This window comes from Euprymna scolopes, chromosome 32 (assembly GCF_053919585.1).
Source record: "Euprymna scolopes isolate OS-2025 chromosome 32, ASM5391958v1, whole genome shotgun sequence".
Taxonomy (NCBI): domain Eukaryota; kingdom Metazoa; phylum Mollusca; class Cephalopoda; order Sepiida; family Sepiolidae; genus Euprymna; species Euprymna scolopes.
In genome coordinates, this window is record NC_136513.1 from 76,558,393 (window position 1) to 76,575,892 (window position 17,500).

General features: G+C 35.1%; 1 protein-coding gene and 1 non-coding gene across 3 annotated transcripts in view; both read left to right on the top strand.

Annotated features, from left to right (window-relative positions):
* Positions 1–17,500, top strand: part of LOC145256444 (uncharacterized) — a 644,056-nt gene that overhangs the window by 345,274 nt on the left and 281,282 nt on the right. The window lies entirely within an intron of this gene.
* Positions 3,034–3,237, top strand: LOC145256640 (U2 spliceosomal RNA). Its single transcript, XR_013864006.1, has one exon. It is a non-coding gene; the product is annotated as a U2 spliceosomal RNA (small nuclear RNA).

Genomic DNA, 17,500 nt, shown 5'->3' on the forward strand with positions numbered 1-17,500 from the left:
TTTTGCTAATTCCTACCCTCTGATGAGAAGGAAAGTATTTATTCGAAACTCCACGGATTAAGGACTATCCACTTATCTAGTGTTTCCTTTTCAGATTAAATATGTTTTTAACTCATTTCAAAGTGTTTTTAACGTTTTATTAACTGTTTGCTCGTGCTCGTGTATATATACATATATATATAATTATTTACTATAATAATTATTAAATACCTAGAGACACTATAATAATTATTAAATACCTAGAGACACTAGTGTTTCATCCTTTCGGGAATCATCAGTGCAAGATGTCACGATTAACACCAGTCGATAGATCTAAATCTTGTATCAGAGGCCATCCCTGGCTTCACTAGTAAGGACCCAATCCATTCGGCCACCGTTAACCACGAGAAATACTGTTGAAATTTAAACATTTATTTTTTAAATGTTTTTTAACGTATGTCAGAGTGATCTACTCATTATATGATGATCTGCGCATAAGAGCTAAATCGACCGACGTTAATTCAACTGAAAGTTCTCAAACGTTAAGAAACAAGTTTCTTAAAGGGGATGACATAATTATTTACTTCATAAATCATTTAATAAAAAAATAAATATTTCTCAATATTAAATTATTTTATAAATAAATATATTTATTTATTTATAATTTATGGTTGAGCTACAAAAATAAATATGCGCATATCCATTTTTTTGTAGATTTTGTTTCAACCCAAAATTTTGTAATTTAGTTCTCTCCCACTTACAAACGCTTACACACCAGGGTCAGAAAGTGTGATTGTGAAGTCAGCGCCCCCGAAGGAGGGGCACTCACCCGCAAAAAGTGCATGGACAGTCTCGTCGGCATTCCCCGGTAAGGGCGCCTTAGGAGATTGGCAATAATCTAACCCCCCTTACCAAAGAGAGAAGGCAAGGCCTGGGAGGGTGGACCTCCTAGAATTGCACAGAACTAAACTCCCACTACAAAATCAAGAGGGATCGGTTCATTACAGAAATGGTCTAATCTCTGTTGATTTTTTTGGCGGGGGTGCAGGATAAAAATCCCTAGCCGAGATACAAAAACCTAACGCAAACAAATTGTTAATGGAGTTTTTTTTTTAGTTTTAGATATATTATCTTCGGTATATTAATATTTGAACCGCGTTAATCTGAATTATACATTTAAGAAAAGTTTCCTATAACAAAAACTTCAAATATCGGAGAATTTTTAATCGCGTGCAAGCGACTCTATAAGTCACTCCGTCAGTCCGGCGGTCGGTCGGTCTGTCGGACTGCCTGTCTGTAACACTTTTGTGCTTGGCCTTTTTGGTTAAGAGCAAAGGTCTGTTGTTAATATATGCTGTTCTTAGCTCTTTAAGCTTTTTTTGGCCTTTTGGCCAAGATCAAAGTGCAGTATCTTTTCCGGCAGATACTGCAAGCAAATACAATATGTAGGAGTAACACCACATATAAGACCTTGGTCAATGTAGAGGCAACCCTTCATACCAATTGTCACAATCCGGCTCTTCTACTCCCTGGGTTGTTGGTCCCCATTTCCTCTTCACTCCTCACATTAAAAATCGGCCTTGTGCCTTATTTGCTCGGCCGGAGACCAAATAAATGCAAACCCCACATATAAGAAAAGTGCCCTTGTGGCAATCAGTTATTATCAATGTAGAGGCAACCCTTCATACAAATTGTCACTATCAGGCTCCACTACTCCCGGGGAGTTGGTGCCCATTTCCCTTCACTCCTCACATTAAAAATCGGCCTTGTGCCAAATTTGCTCGGTGGGGAGCATATAATTACCATTTTCTTAGCCTTTTGGAAAAAATCAAAGTGTAGTATCTGTTCCGGGAGATACTGCAAGCAAAGACCATATGTAGGGGTAGCCCACATATAAGACCTTGCTCAGTGTAGGGCCATCCCTTCATACCAATTGTCACTATCCAGCTCCTCTACTCCCGGGGAGTATGTCCCCATTTTCCCTTCACTCCTCGCATTTAAAATCGGCCTTGTGCCTAATTTGCTCGGTGAGGGAGCAAATAAATACTTTTTCTTGGCCTTTTTGCCAAGATCAAAGTGTAGTATCCGTTTCGGCAGACACTGCAAGAAAAGGCCATATGTGGGGGCAGCTCTTCATATAAGACCTTGCTCAATATAAGGGAAACCCTTCATACCAATTGTCACTATCCAGCTCCCCTACTCCCCGGAGCGTTGGTTCCCATTTCCCCTTCTGACCTCACATTATAAATCGGCCTTGTGCCTAATTTGCTCGGTGGGGGAGCAAATAAATTCCAACCCCACATATAAGAACTTGGTCACTGTAGTGGAAACCCTTCATACCAATTGACACTATCCAGCTCCCCTACTCCCGGGAGCTGGTCCCCATTTCCACTTGGCTCCTCACATTAAAAATCGGCCTTATTCCTAACTTGCTCGGTGGGGGAGCAAATAAATACCAACCCCACATATAAGACCATCGCCCTTGTGGCAATCAGTATTTGGTCAATGTAGGCGCACCCCTTCATACCAATTGTCACTATCCAGCTCCCCTACTCCCCGGGGAATTGGTCCCCGTTTCGCCTTCACTCCTCACATTTAAAATGGTCCTAAGTCCTAATTTGTTCGGTGGGGGAGCAAATAAATACCCTTTTCTTGGCCTTTTGGCCAAGATCAAAGTGTAGTATGTTCCGGTAGATACTGCAAGCAAAGACCATATGTGGGGGGAAACCCCACATATAAGACCTTGGTAAATGTAGGGGAAACCCTTTATACTAATTGTCACTATCAAGCTCCCCTACTCCCCGGGGAGTTGGCCCCCATTTCCTCTTCACTTCTCACATTAAAAATCGACCTTGTGCCTAAATTGCTCGGTGGGGGAGCAAATAAATACCAACACCACATATAAGACCTTGCTCAATGTAGGGGAAACCCTTCATACCAATCGTCACTATCATTGTCCCGTACTCTCCGGGGTATTGGTCCCCATTTCCCCTTTACTCCTCACATTAAAAATCGGCGCCGTGGTTAATTTTCTCGGTGGGGGAGCAAATTAATACCCTTTTCTTGGCCTTTTGGCGCAGATCAAAGTGTAGTATCTGTTCTTATTACATGTTGTACTTATGTTTGTAACTTTTCCTTGGCCACATAGCTAATATTACGGTTCAAGTTCCCTAAATCAAATAATTTTTGTGATATAAAGTGGGGGGTCACGTCCTGTAATTATGTAATGTAAAATGATCACCCACTTTACAACCAATCAGTCTCAAAGCCATTCAAGTCATTCTTCAGATCATTCAAGTTGTTTTTGAAGGAGTCCAGTTATTTTTTAAGCATTCGAGTCATTCTTAAGTTCATTCAATTCATCCTCAAGTTCATTAAAGTCAGTCTAAGTCATTTACTTTTTATTTAAGTCATTTCAGCCTATTTTTCGGTCATTTTAGTTTATCTTTAAGAATTTCATGTCAATCCTACATTCACGCATTCATTCATTACACGAGAGCACGTGACTAATGGCTATAGCTCTTGTTTAATATAGATTCACAGAATATTGTGATAAGTGTCTCGGTGTGAACAGGTATGGTATGGGGTTTATCTATTTTATTTTTACTTTCATCATATTTTGCTTTGGTTTTGATACCCTCAAAAATGTAAGCTATCTCTTTACAACCCTTCCTTTTCATAACCTATCATACTTTCATAAATCAGAGTCCATTTTCTGTAGGTTGTTATTGAACCCAGTCAACGACGGGTACTTTTGCTACTATATATATATATATATATATATATATATATATATATATATATATATATATATATACATATATATATATAGTAGTAATTTATAAAATATATATGGCGCTTAAGCTACACAGAATTTCTTATCTATAATATAAAGCTGTGTGTGTGTGTGTGTGTGTGTCTGTGTGTGTGTGTGTGTGTGTGTGTGTGTGTGTGTGTGTGTGTGTGTGTGTGTGTGTGTGTGTGTGTGTGTGTGTGTGTGTGTGGTCACGAATAGGCTCCGATATGGTTGACTATTTTAAAAAACTGATTACATATAATGATAGAAGATGTATCGAGACACAGGAATGGATATGGTTGATCCTGCAGAACGGTGATTCATTAAAATTGTGGGGTCTGCGTTCGCATGGAAATAAAAAATTAAAAATTAAAAAAAAAAACGTTTACAAGTGTTTTTTGATATAGATGTACATAAGAATACTTTGATAAGTATGTTTCAACTTAAATAGGGATGGTATAATAAAATTGTGGTGTCTGCGTTCGCGCCTGGCCTCCATAGAATGGAAATATGCCACAAAGTTTAACAATGTTTTTTAATATAGATCTACAGAATATTGTGAAAAGTGTTTCAGTGTGAACAGGTATGGTATAATAAATTATGGGGTTTATCTATTTTATTTTTACTTTCATCATATTTTGCTTTGGTTTTGATACCCCCAAATTCGATGCTATCTCTTTACAACCCTTTCTTTTCATTACCTATCATACTTTAATAAATCAGAGTCCATTTTCTGTAGGCTGTTTTTGAACCTAGTCAACAACGAGTACTTTTGCTAGTATATATATATATATATATATAGAGAGAGAGAGAGAGAAAAAGAGAGAGAGATAGCGAGAGAGAGTGAGAGAGAGAGAAAAGATAGATTGATACTATATAGATTGATAGACAGAAAATCAATAAGAGAGTTGTACCAATAGAGATATAATCAAGATATGTAGATATATATGTATATATGCATATACCGATATCGATATAAACACATATAGATACATATATCTAAATTGCTGTTTAATAATCTAATTTCGCGAAAGCATTCTTCTGACATTCGACCGAGACACGATCGAATCAATCAGAAGCAGGTGCAGTTATCCATCTAGAAATTGTCATTGGGAGCACAATGGACACACGTGACTCGCCTGCACCATTCGCCCGGACGTGACCCGTTCGCTGTTCTCTCCCTTTGTTCCGGTTCGGAAAGATTTCGCCCACGTTACTTTCATCTGCAAGTTTGGCCTGATTCACCCTTTTCTCCCTTTTCATATTCGTTCCGCTTCTACAGATAGATAGATAGATAGATAGATAGATAGATAGATAGATAGATAGATAAGGTAAATATATGCGTTTAAATACATAGATATTTCGGCGAAAATTAAAATAGCTAAGTATGCGAGCAAATATACATGTTGACAGAGAAAGATAGATAGATTGAACAGATTAATACATAGACAAACACAAACACGTACACACACATCATATACATATATGTGCGTGTGTGTGTGCGTGTGCAATTATAATTATGGAATTAGCATTCTAACTAGATGAAAAATACAAAAATTGAAAGAATCCTAGGTGTCTCCACTATGTTTCCAGATAATATTTTATACAAGTATTTAAAGTTGTCGTAGACCCTAAAAATTCAGTATGTTATTGCTGTACATTTTATGAGATGACTGACTATTTTTTTTTGATTTCCGGTTCAAATGGACAGCTACAGCAGGAGTTGGAATAACCCCTTCTACAGTTGGTGAATTTCGATAATGCAATCTTGACGTCAGAACGCTTAAGAGGAAAGATATTCAATAAAATTCTGTTTACAACTTGGAAAAATACCACAGACACGTATGGAATGCTTTGAATTGCTTTTGGACCATCTTGCATTAATCGAGCATCAGTTTCTGAGTGGCATAAGACATTCAAGAAAGGCAGGGAGTCTGCGAGGGATGATGAGAGAGGTGGGAGGAGTCAGGAAGTCAGAACAAGAAAGTAAATTGGTCATATAAAGAATTTAATGGATAAGGACCGCCATGTGTCTATAGAGACAAGTGCACAGGTTGATATCAGTGTGGGAACTGTGCCACAATTATTCGTGAGGAACTGAAAATGCGGAAGATTTGAGCAAAGTTTGTCCCAAGAGTGCTTCATCCTTGTCACAGACTATTTGACTAAGACAGGCTTTCAAAACATTATCTCGCCCTTTTTGTTGTCCAGACCTTGCTCCCTGTGACTTTTTGTTATTCCTTAAGTCTTATGAAAACATTAGAGGCTGCCGTTATGAGACAATTAAAGACATGAAAGAGGCCGTGACGAGGGTCATTGACAGACTCACACAGGAGGACTTCCATGGGGCTTTCCAGAAGTTGTTGGAGCTATACAAGTGCATTTGACAGTACATGTTGGAGTTCATATTTCCCTCAATGAAATGTAACTCTCCAATACCTTGAGTACCCATGCAGCCCCAAACCCTGACATTCCCACCACCATGCTTGACTGTAGGCATAACACACTTATTTTTGTACTCCTAAAATTGGTGTACTTGACTGTCACCCCAGGAGGAAGCTTCTTCCGAAGGCAATACACAAGAAAGCCCGCAAAGAGTTTGCTGAAGACATGTCAACAAAACACATAGATTACTGGAACCATGTCCTATGGTCTGATGAGACGAAATTAAATTTGTTTGGTTTGATGGTCTTAAGCATGCGTGGCGGCATGTGTGCCTACAGTCAAGCATGGTGGTAGGAATGTCATGGTCTTGAGCTGTATGAGTGCTGCAGGTATTGGAGAGTTACATTTCATTGAGGGAAACATTAATTCCAACATGTACTGTCAAATACTGCAACAGAGCATGATCCCCTCCCTCCAAAGACTGGGCTGCGAGCAGTGTTCCAGCATGATACTGAACCAAAACGCACATCCACGACAACCACTGCTTTACTGACGAGGCTGAGAATAAAGGTGATGAACTGGCCAAGCATGTCTCCAGACTTGAACCCAATAGAAAATTTTTGTAACGTCCTTAAGCAGAAGGTGGAGGTGCGCAAAGTCTCAAATATCTGCCTGCTCCGTAACATCGTAATTGAAGAGTGGAAGAGCATTCAAGTAAAGCTCTGATAAACTCCATGCCCAGGAGAGTAAAGGCACTTTTGGATAATGATGGTGGCCACACAAAATATTGAGAGTTGACATACTGTATGTTAATACTGACAACTTTTCGTAAGGGTTGTACTCACTTTTGTTGCCATGGATTTGGCTTTTAATGGCTATATTTGGAGTTACTTTGAAGGGAAAATAAATTAACTCTGTTATATATGCTGCAGACAGCCTACTTTTTATTGTGTCAAAAACTCATTTTCTCAGATAGATATAGTTTAATATTTGAGGTGTACTAATTTTTGTGATACACTATATCTATAATATAAAGCTGAACGTCTGTGTGTGTATGTGTGTGTGTGTGTGTGTTTGGTCACACATAGGCTCCGATATGGTTGACTATTTTAAAAAACTGATTATATATAATGATAGAAGATCTATCGAGACAAAGGAATGGATATGTTTCATCTGGCAGAACAGTAGTTCATTAAAAATGTGGGGTCTGCGTTCGCGCATGACCCACAAAGTATGGAAATAAAGTAGTTACACGGTTTTTGATATGGATGTACATAAGAATACTTTGATAAGTATGTTTTAACTTAAATAGGGATGGTATAATAAAATTGTGGGGTCTGCGTTCGCGCCTGTACTCCATGGAAATATGGCACAACCTTTAACAAAGACTTTTCCTATCTATTTGCGTAAGTATAAGTTGATAATTATGTTTCAGTTTGAAGAAATATGGTATAATAAAATTATTGGGTGTTCGTTCGCGCCTGACCTTCATAGAATGTAAATATGTCACAAAGTTTAACAAAGTATTTTTAAGGGGGTGAGGGTCCACAATAACACCTTAACTTTAATCTTAATTCACGTTAGCTTTTATTTATTTTATTGAGTTGAATCATATTGTATCGAATAAATTCACCTCATAAATTCACGTTCTTATTAAAGTGAAAGCAAAAAAAAAAGTCGGAACTTTAGACAATTCTCGACACAAATTTTGCATAACTCTGTTTTTCCTTCTCCATTTGCACGTGGTACTCTTTCGAAAATAGATAAATAATTAAAAAAATAAGAACATTACTTGTTATCGTGTCAAAAGAAGGAAAATATCCTGCTCACGTGATTACGTGTCTTTTTAAAAACATTTACATAACCTTTTTATTTATGTGTCTGTTTAAGTTTTTTTTGTCAGTGTACTAGAAAGAATTCAGTTGATTACAACCCGTTCTGCGTCTTCTTTACATTACAATAGTACAACCCTGAATCCGACGGCGTAATACTACACCGTTCAATACTGTAAAACTGAAACGAAGCTGTTCTGCTTGAAAAGGGCGCCATTTTCTTTTTATTCATATTATATCGATTCTTTGCTTTAAAAAACTAAAGTAATTACGTGTTTACTTTTTTAATATCCCATTTTGCTGTTTCGGATTATTTTACTAATGTAAGTAAAGCTTCATTATTTTTAAAAACTGCTTTTGTTTCTTTGTTTTTCGATATTTTGTCGATATTATTTAGCAAGAGTGTTCAGCAGAAAAGTCAACAAACGATTGCTCGAAAAAATAAATATACAAGAAATAAATGTTACCATAGTCAATAAAAGTTCATTCATGTTTTTTAGTTTTATTTTGAAATAGTTTTTAATGCTCTTTACTTGAAATAATTTAAGTGAACCGAAATTAAAACGAAATTTGAGGCGATAACTACTTAAATGAATTTTTATATAAACTACACATGCCATATTCGAATATTCCTCAAGCACAAAATAACAGAAAACATTAAAATATGTTTATAAATATGCCTTACGTTGACGGAACTCTCTTAAATTGTTAACACAGAATGCTCAGGTGCCTCTCCTTCAAATTGAAAACGGGGCTCTCCATTTCAAAGTCGCTGCTATTTTGATTTTTTTTTTAAACCGGTTTGTGAATTAAAAAAAAAATTACAAACTACTTAAAAATACAAACCAATGAACTTTTTTACCATAAAAGTAACTTTTATTGACTATGGTAACATTTATTTCTTGTATATTTATATTATTATATATATAACTTTTTCTCTTTGTAAGGAAACATCATTTTGTTGATCACTCTTGTCTACGAATGGAAACAAAGTTGATATAAAAAAATATATTTTCGCGAAAATTATCTTTGCTTTTATCATATTTTGCTTAGCGTAAAATTTTCGAGTATCAAAACCTATCTCTTTACAACCCCTCCTTTTCATAAGCTATCATACTTTCATCAATCACAGTCCATTTTCTGTATGCTGTTTTTGAATCCAGTCAACGACGGGTACCACTGCTAGTATATATATATATATATATATACATATATATATATATATATATATATATATATATATATATATATATATATACGGCATAATCGCGTTGACAAACCGGTTCTCGTCAAATTAGTGAAGTTAAGTAACTTAGAGGCTAGTTTGTATCGGATAGGTGACCATTTTGACATTCTATGCGCTGTATGTGCTCTCCGCTTATCTCGGCATTTGTTTCTGTCGTTCGGTACATACTCTTCGCCTGCCATTGGTATTCAACAAATGGAGGAGGTTTTGTTGGAGATTGCGCACCTCCTGCCACAAAAAAATTCAAGTGCAGGCTCTCCTACGTGGATATACATTGTCTGTCAAAGATTGAAGGACCCTTTACACACACACACACACACACACACACACACACACACACACACACACACACACATATATATATATGTATGTATGTATATATATATATATATAAATGAAATGAAATAGGAATTACAATTAAGTTTACCAAGATAATCCAAGATGGCAAATCTTAAGTATATTATAAATATTAAAGAGTTAATATTTATAAAGTAATCTCAACCAGATATAAAAGCTTGATAAAACCAAATAGGAAATAGAGCTTATAATAGCAAAATCCATTCCCACTTTTTTCTAATCCCTGCCCTCTGATGAGAAGGAAAGTATTTCTTCAAAACTCCGCGAATAAAGGAATATCCGCTTATTTTGTGCTTCCTTTTTAAAATTAAATGTTTTTAACTCTTTTTCAAAGTGTTTTTAACATGTTTTATTAACTACTTGTCCTTATATATATATATATATATATATATATATATATATATATATATATACAGAGAGAGAGAGAGAGAGAAAGAGAGGAAGGAGGGAAGTAAAAGATAAAAAAGGGAAAGGTATAGATACATACAATAGAACGATAGATACATGCATGCATACATACATATATACATACATACATATATACATACATACATATATACATACATACACACATACATATACACACGTAAGGATACATACATATATACATACGCACATAATGGTTGTTAACTTGGTTTCGAGTGTGACCACAAATCAGTGATTTTTCAGCTTTGGTGCACTCGGAGATGACTTTTCGGTCCTGTCAGATTACAGCAGGTCTTACCAAAGACTTTGCATTGTCGATCATTTTAACTCACATTGGTGTTATTTTCAGAAACAGAAGCTTTATACGTACATACGTAGACGGCTGTTGAGACGGGCACTTGACAGGCGAGGCTTCCCAAGGACAGTTGACCAGTCAAATATACATACATATATACGTAGGGATAGGCAGATAGATAGATAGATAGCCACGTATGTATGTATGTATGTATGTATGTATGTATGTATGCATGCATGTGTCAGGTCATGTCATGTGCTACTGGTATCATGTAACCCAGTACTACCTGCCTCATGGTCGGGTCACCGGCGACTAAACTGGTTCCCCCACCAGACTTGTTTGGTGAGGAGGGCGGCTAGTCTCCCTGAAGGATTAAAAACAAGACCTTCCAAAGGGCGAATGAACTCTTTTTCTGGGTCAACGGCCAACTAGCACCGTGTATATTTGTGTGTGTGTGTGTGTATATGTGTATTGGGGTGGAGAGGGCTCCCGTAAGCCGTGGTGAAGGCAACCTTTCTAGGAGAAGCAAATCTCTGATTTAAAAAACCATAAAGCGGAAGACCAGTACCCTCATTAAGCTGGTCTGCAGTTTAATTTGTTGCTGGCTATCTTGCTCTTGCTTGTTGCTGGATCTCAACATTTTGAACCGAGAGAGAGACTTAGCTGTCGTACAAAGCTAAGACTCTGTAGCATCATATTTGTATAGATACTCCCTCAGGCATTTGGGCTCATGGATTTTAAATTTCTGAGGGAGTGGCACTCGTCTGACAAGACGTTGCAATCATCATGCATGCATGTATATATTTATTTATGTTTGTATGCATGTATGCAGGTAGGAAGGTAGGTAGGTAGGTAGGTAGGTATGTCTGCATGTATGTAGATATGTATGCATGTATGTGTGTATGTAGATATGTATGTATGTGGACATATATGTATGTAGGTACTATGCGTGTATATATGTTTGTATGTGTGTATGTATGTAGATATGTATGAAGGTATGTAGGTAGGTACGTAGGTGGGTACGTAAGTAGATAGATAGATACACACATACATACATACATACATACATGATGATTGCAACGTCTTGTCAGACGAGTGCCACTCCCTCAGACATTTAAAATCCATGAGCCCAAATGCCTGAGGGAGTATCTATACAAATGTGATGTTACAGAGTCTTAGCTTTGTACGACAGCTAAGTCTCTCTCTCGTTCAAAATGTTGAGATCCAGCAACAAGCAAGAGCAAGATAGCCAGCAACAAATTAAACTGCAGACCAGCTTAATGCGGGTACTGGTCTTCCGCTTTATGGTTTTTTTAAATCAGAGATTTGCTTCTCCTAGAAAGGTTGCCTTCACCACGGCTTACGGGAGCCCTTTCCACCCCAATACACATTCACACACACACACACAAATATATACGGTGCTAGTTGGCCGTTGACCCAGAAAAAGAGTTCATTCGCCCTTTGGAAGGTCTTGTTTTTAATCCTTCAGGGAGACTAGCCGCCCTCCTCACCAGACAAGTCTGGTGGGGGAACCAGTTTAGTCGCCGGTGACCCGACCATGAGGCAGGTAGTACTGGGTTACATGGTACCAGTAGTACATGACATGACCTGACATATATACATACATACATACATGCATACATACATACATTTTCAATCGCTTTTCCCAATGGTACGTAGATTTGAAATCTGATCAGTTTCGTCTCAAACACATTTCCCCACTTATGTTATAAGTTGTCATTGTTTACTTACGTTTCCCTACTTACGTTTTACATACTTTCACATTTACATTTTTAATCACTTTCCCTATATTTACATAAAACATATAAATATCTCACTCTTCATAGGATTCTCCTGTCATCTTTGGTATATTTTTGTTTCCTAAATCATCCTAATCATTCTCCCGAGTTAGTCCCCTGAAAAGGGGGACGAAACGTTGAGAATTTTCTAAAAGGGTCACAGGTTTTCTATTCTTTTCTTTCCCATTTTTTCCATAGATAGATGAACGGCCTGATATTTAATTGAATATAGATAGATAGATATACATTTATTTTTTTACACTTTATTTTTTTTATCTATATTTCTTTTTCATATAAATATTCTCAACACAAAGTCTACATGACATATATTTCGAAATTTCTCTCAAGAAATACGTGCCAGAAGCGACGACAACCAATCAGATGAAAGTGTTTTCCTCATCAGCAAAGTGAAACACCTCACCGCAGCGTTTTCAATTTTTCAGATTTGAACCATAATGATTGTATAGCACTTTCCCTTTCTCCGCCTTATATATATATATATATATGTGTGTGTGTGTGTGTGTGTGTGTGTGTGTGTGTGTGTGTGTGTGTGAAAATTTTCAAACGCCATAATGCTTGAAATTGTCCGACTGGTATGGAAACAATTGTAACTTAAAATGAAATACACTTTCTGTTGCTATCAATTCATTTCTTGGTTTTGTTTATACAGTATATATATATATATATATATATATATATATACGAGAAGGAGAGAGAGAGTGATGTTATTTGTTTTTGTTTTGCGATACTTTTTGAATGAATTCGATAATTTATACGAAAGTGCATTTTTACCTAAATGCAAATTTGAAACAATTTTCCCTTTGACCAATTTGGTACCCCAAATTGGGGGGCGGTATATGTATTTTTTTAATATAATTATCCACTGGCCCGTGTTTCGTCGTCTACGACTAATCAGAGTGGCTGAATCTCGCTAGATTATATTTATATTTAATAATTATGATAGCAAATCATTTAATAATTATATTTATAATTATTATAGTAAATAATTATATATATATATATATATATATATATATATATATATATATATATATATATATCATAAATCATAAAAAACGTCGCTCACCTCCTTACTTTCTTTTTACGATTTTGAACACCAGTACTGTGAAAAAATTAATTCCCAGCAAAGAATCAATGACCACTCAGATCAAGAAGGGAACAATGTACTTACCTTAGGTTGCGAAAGAATTGCCCCTTTCCGCGACGTAACCGTCTTGTAGTATCTTCGCCAGACGAAAGTGGAAAAGATTTACATTCAATCGCCGGCAACTGAATCAATTTGTGGTGAAGAAAAAAGAGAGAAAAGACAAGGGAATCTCCCCTCTTATATAATGGAAGGATCAGATGATTAACTATCACGTGATCCGGAGCACAAAATAAAACTTTAAAAGGGTGAATAACAACAACAATTCTTCTTGGTTAGCATTCAAGGTAAGTGCACGCCGATCCTTCTCTTCTCGAGCAATCATTAATCCTTTTTTTCACAGTACAGTTATCATAACTTGTGTTTTACTGAACGAAAATTGAAAAAATATTTTCACAATATAGCTGAGATCACCTTCTCAGCTCTATTGTGAAATTTCTTTTTCAATTTTCGTTCAGTAAAACAACAGTTATGATGAATTTACTGGTGTTCAAAATCGTAAAAAAAAAGTAAGAAGGTGAGCGACGTTTTTTATGATTGCTTTCCATACTTTCAGCGACTATAGTTGCTGCTAATTCGAAAAGAGAAGTAACAAGTGGAACCGGGGGGATGAAAGCATTAAAGGGAGATACTTGTGGTATTTCATTGAAAGCAGACGAGTGCCGTATATTGTTATTACATATGTATTTATGGGGCCAAAAAATACAACTGAAATTAAACAAAGAACAAGTGAATTTACTGGAAGCCTGGAAAAATATGGATGACAATAAAAAAATACAAGCATGAAAAATAATATGGTTAAGCTTAAATCTGGAAACCTAAAGGACTAGTTGTTAAAACTGGAAAAGAAATAGACAAGATATTCTAGTAAAAAAATATAATAAATTTATAACTTCAAATATTGCAGCATTCAGAATTAAAAAATTCAATTTATAACATTATATAATTCAATTCTTAATGCTGCAATATTTGAAGTTATAAATTTATTATATTTTTTACTAGAATAACTTGTCCTTTTCTTTTCCAGTTTTAACAACCAGTCCTTTACTTTTCGATGTTTAAGCTTAACCATATTACTTTTCATGCTCGCATTTTTCTATTATATATATATATATATATATATATATATATATATATATATATACATTATGTATACTTGTTTCGTTGCTCTATAGCATATCAGACTGTATTAGGGCGCCAACTTAGAACCAAACGTTCTATAGTCGAGTGCGCATACCATTACGCTATGGGCGTCTTCTGATATAATTTGCTATTTTTAATGACACTTTTTGAAGTTGTTGTTGTTGTTGTTGTTGTTGTTGTTGTTGTTATTGCTGCTGCTGCTGCTTTTAATTGATAATGAAATATTCGATATTAGCGTCTCCTACCTAGGAGATCAAGGAATTAGTTTTCACTAAGAAATATCGCCACTATTTTTAGGACATAAACAAATAAATATATATAAATACTATTTATTTTTATTTTTATTTAAAAAAAAGAACAGTATTCTATGAACACGTGTTTTCTACTGCTCATCAGCATAGCTTGGCTTAGGACGATTAATCAGAACGGAATCGACAATCAGAATAATTGTAACTTCTTGGAGTATCGTAATCGGAAAAGTGAATGCCAAAACGATCCTTTTAATTGCTTAATTTTAACTGTAAGCATGGTGTAAACATTATTTTTTTATTAACGCTACTAAAGGTTTAATTATAACTAGTTATTGATTTTATGCTGACAATAAATCACAATCTATAAATCACTCCCAAAGTGTTTTTATTTTATTTATTTATTTTTATTTATTTTTTTTGAGAAAATCTGTGACTATGTTACATGGATTCTCTGAAAAGAAAGTAACAAAATACAGCTTTACAACTATATAGTAATACATTTTTAAAGGATCGGAATCGAAATCGATAATTGTATCGGAATCGAGAAAAATATTGGAATCGTCTAATCCCTAATATATATACATATGTATAGATTCGTATATTTTGGCAGCTACCATTATTCAAGCACGTCTGATTGAACACGACGGAGTCATTCTTTTTTCCAACTTTTTTTTGGATATATTCGCCGGGCGGTCTTTATTTTTAGCTGGCATACTCTATATATTATGGCGCCCAAAAGTTGTTGTTGAACCATATTTTTCTCAAGCGCTTTCTATCGGTTCAACCGACATCGTCGGGAGCAATTCAGCGCTTGATATGAATATGACTGAACAGAAGCCAGAGTATATAATATGCCAGCTAAAATAAAAAGATTGCTCGGCAAATTGATAAGATATCCACAAAAATCGAAAAAAAGCATAACTGTCGTGTTCGATCAGACGTGCTTGAATATATATATATATATATATATATATATATATATATATACATGGGGGTATGTGTGTAACGTAGTCGTTAAATGTAAACACTCGGAACCAACACGTTGTCTGCGGACAGGCGCAAGGAAACAAAGACAAAGAAAAAACTAGACTCAATTTTGTCAAGATAAAACAACAGACATTTATTTACAGGTGCTGCCAAAATTACGCCTTGTCTATAGTCCAAAAGTTTTCTCGCACTCTGAAGTGCTTAACTAGACTCTGCCGTGTTGAACACGTGAAACTCTCTTTTTGTCTGGCCATGTTTAGAACACATTCTTCCCGAGCCATTTGCAAACGTGGCCGTTGCTGCTGCTTATATATATATATATATATATATATATATATATATATATATATATATATATATATATATATATATATATTAACATAATGCGACGCCCATTGTTTATAAACAAGCGGTTAGAGCAATGTAAAAGTAGTGGACAAATGAGTCGATCGATAGCTCTGCTGACTGTCAACGCGATGGTCCTAGGTTCAATCCTCGGCTTGGGAGAGGTGCTAGTCTAGCAGCACTGATGAGTTGTGATACAACGAAACAGGACTGTATGTCTATGACTAAAAATATATATTAACATATATATATATATATATATGTTAATCTATCTATATATATTTATATATATATATATATTAATATATATATATATATATTAACATATATATATATGTGTGTGTGTGTGTGTGTGTGTATAGGGTCAGTATGTTATATTAGTTATGGAATTCATATATGAGCGTGACACTTGTGACGTAAAGAAAATAGGGTTTTTTGACATAACAGAAACATTTCTATGAAAGTATATTAAAATGAAAAATCACGGACGGATCACTCAAACATGAAAAAAATCCTCCCTATTACCTATTTTTCCGAATGCTCGCTTAAAAATCAAAAAGTAAATAATATTTTCCTACGAATCGAACGCCGACGAAAGTCATTTAGCAGCAAAAACGCACATGAACCTACCGATGAGAAATATAAGAATGAAAAACCCATATTGGAATCCTGCAACCAAGTAATAGAGACTTAAAACCTAAAAAAAAAAATAATTAATAAAAACTGAAACAAAAAAATTAAACTTAAATAAATAAAATAAAATAAAACTAATATTGAAACATATTAGTAAATGTGTCAACAAATTCACCGTTCTAACACAAATATTTTGTATCTAGAAATGTAAGCAAAAAAATAAAAAAGAAGGAAGGAAGGAAAAGGGACGAATAGAGAATAGTAGTAGTAGTAGTAGTCTTGGCTTTACTAAAATTGTTCTTATGTTTGTCAACGGGTTCAAGTTGTTTAGTTGTAAGAAAATAACGACAGTATAGTTGTAATAAAGAATAGTTGAAAAACACTCTACTCTTCCCATGTTAAATAATAATTTCGAAATAATAACGTTAATATTTCAGTGCGCAGGTCAAAATCAAAAGAAGCGATTTGTGTTTATTTGTTTACGTTGTTATGGTTTAATGTTTATGCGCGCATGCGCAACCGGATATCGTAAACCGGAAAGTGGGTTACATCACTCGTTACTAGGTCATTTGAGTGTTATAATTATATAGATTAACATATATATATTAACTTATATATATTAACATATATATATACACACACATGTATATATATATGTATGTATATATATATATATATATATATAAATTATCATATATAAATTATGCTGCTTTTTCACCCAAAAAGAGGCACAGTGCTATTTGAATGTAAGGGGTTTCTATTTGGGGCAAAATTTTCCGAGATACTATGTAGGGAGTTGAGCAGCAAGACATCTGTTCACATTACACTTGAACTTCAAAATCTAGCAGTTCAAGGGCAAAA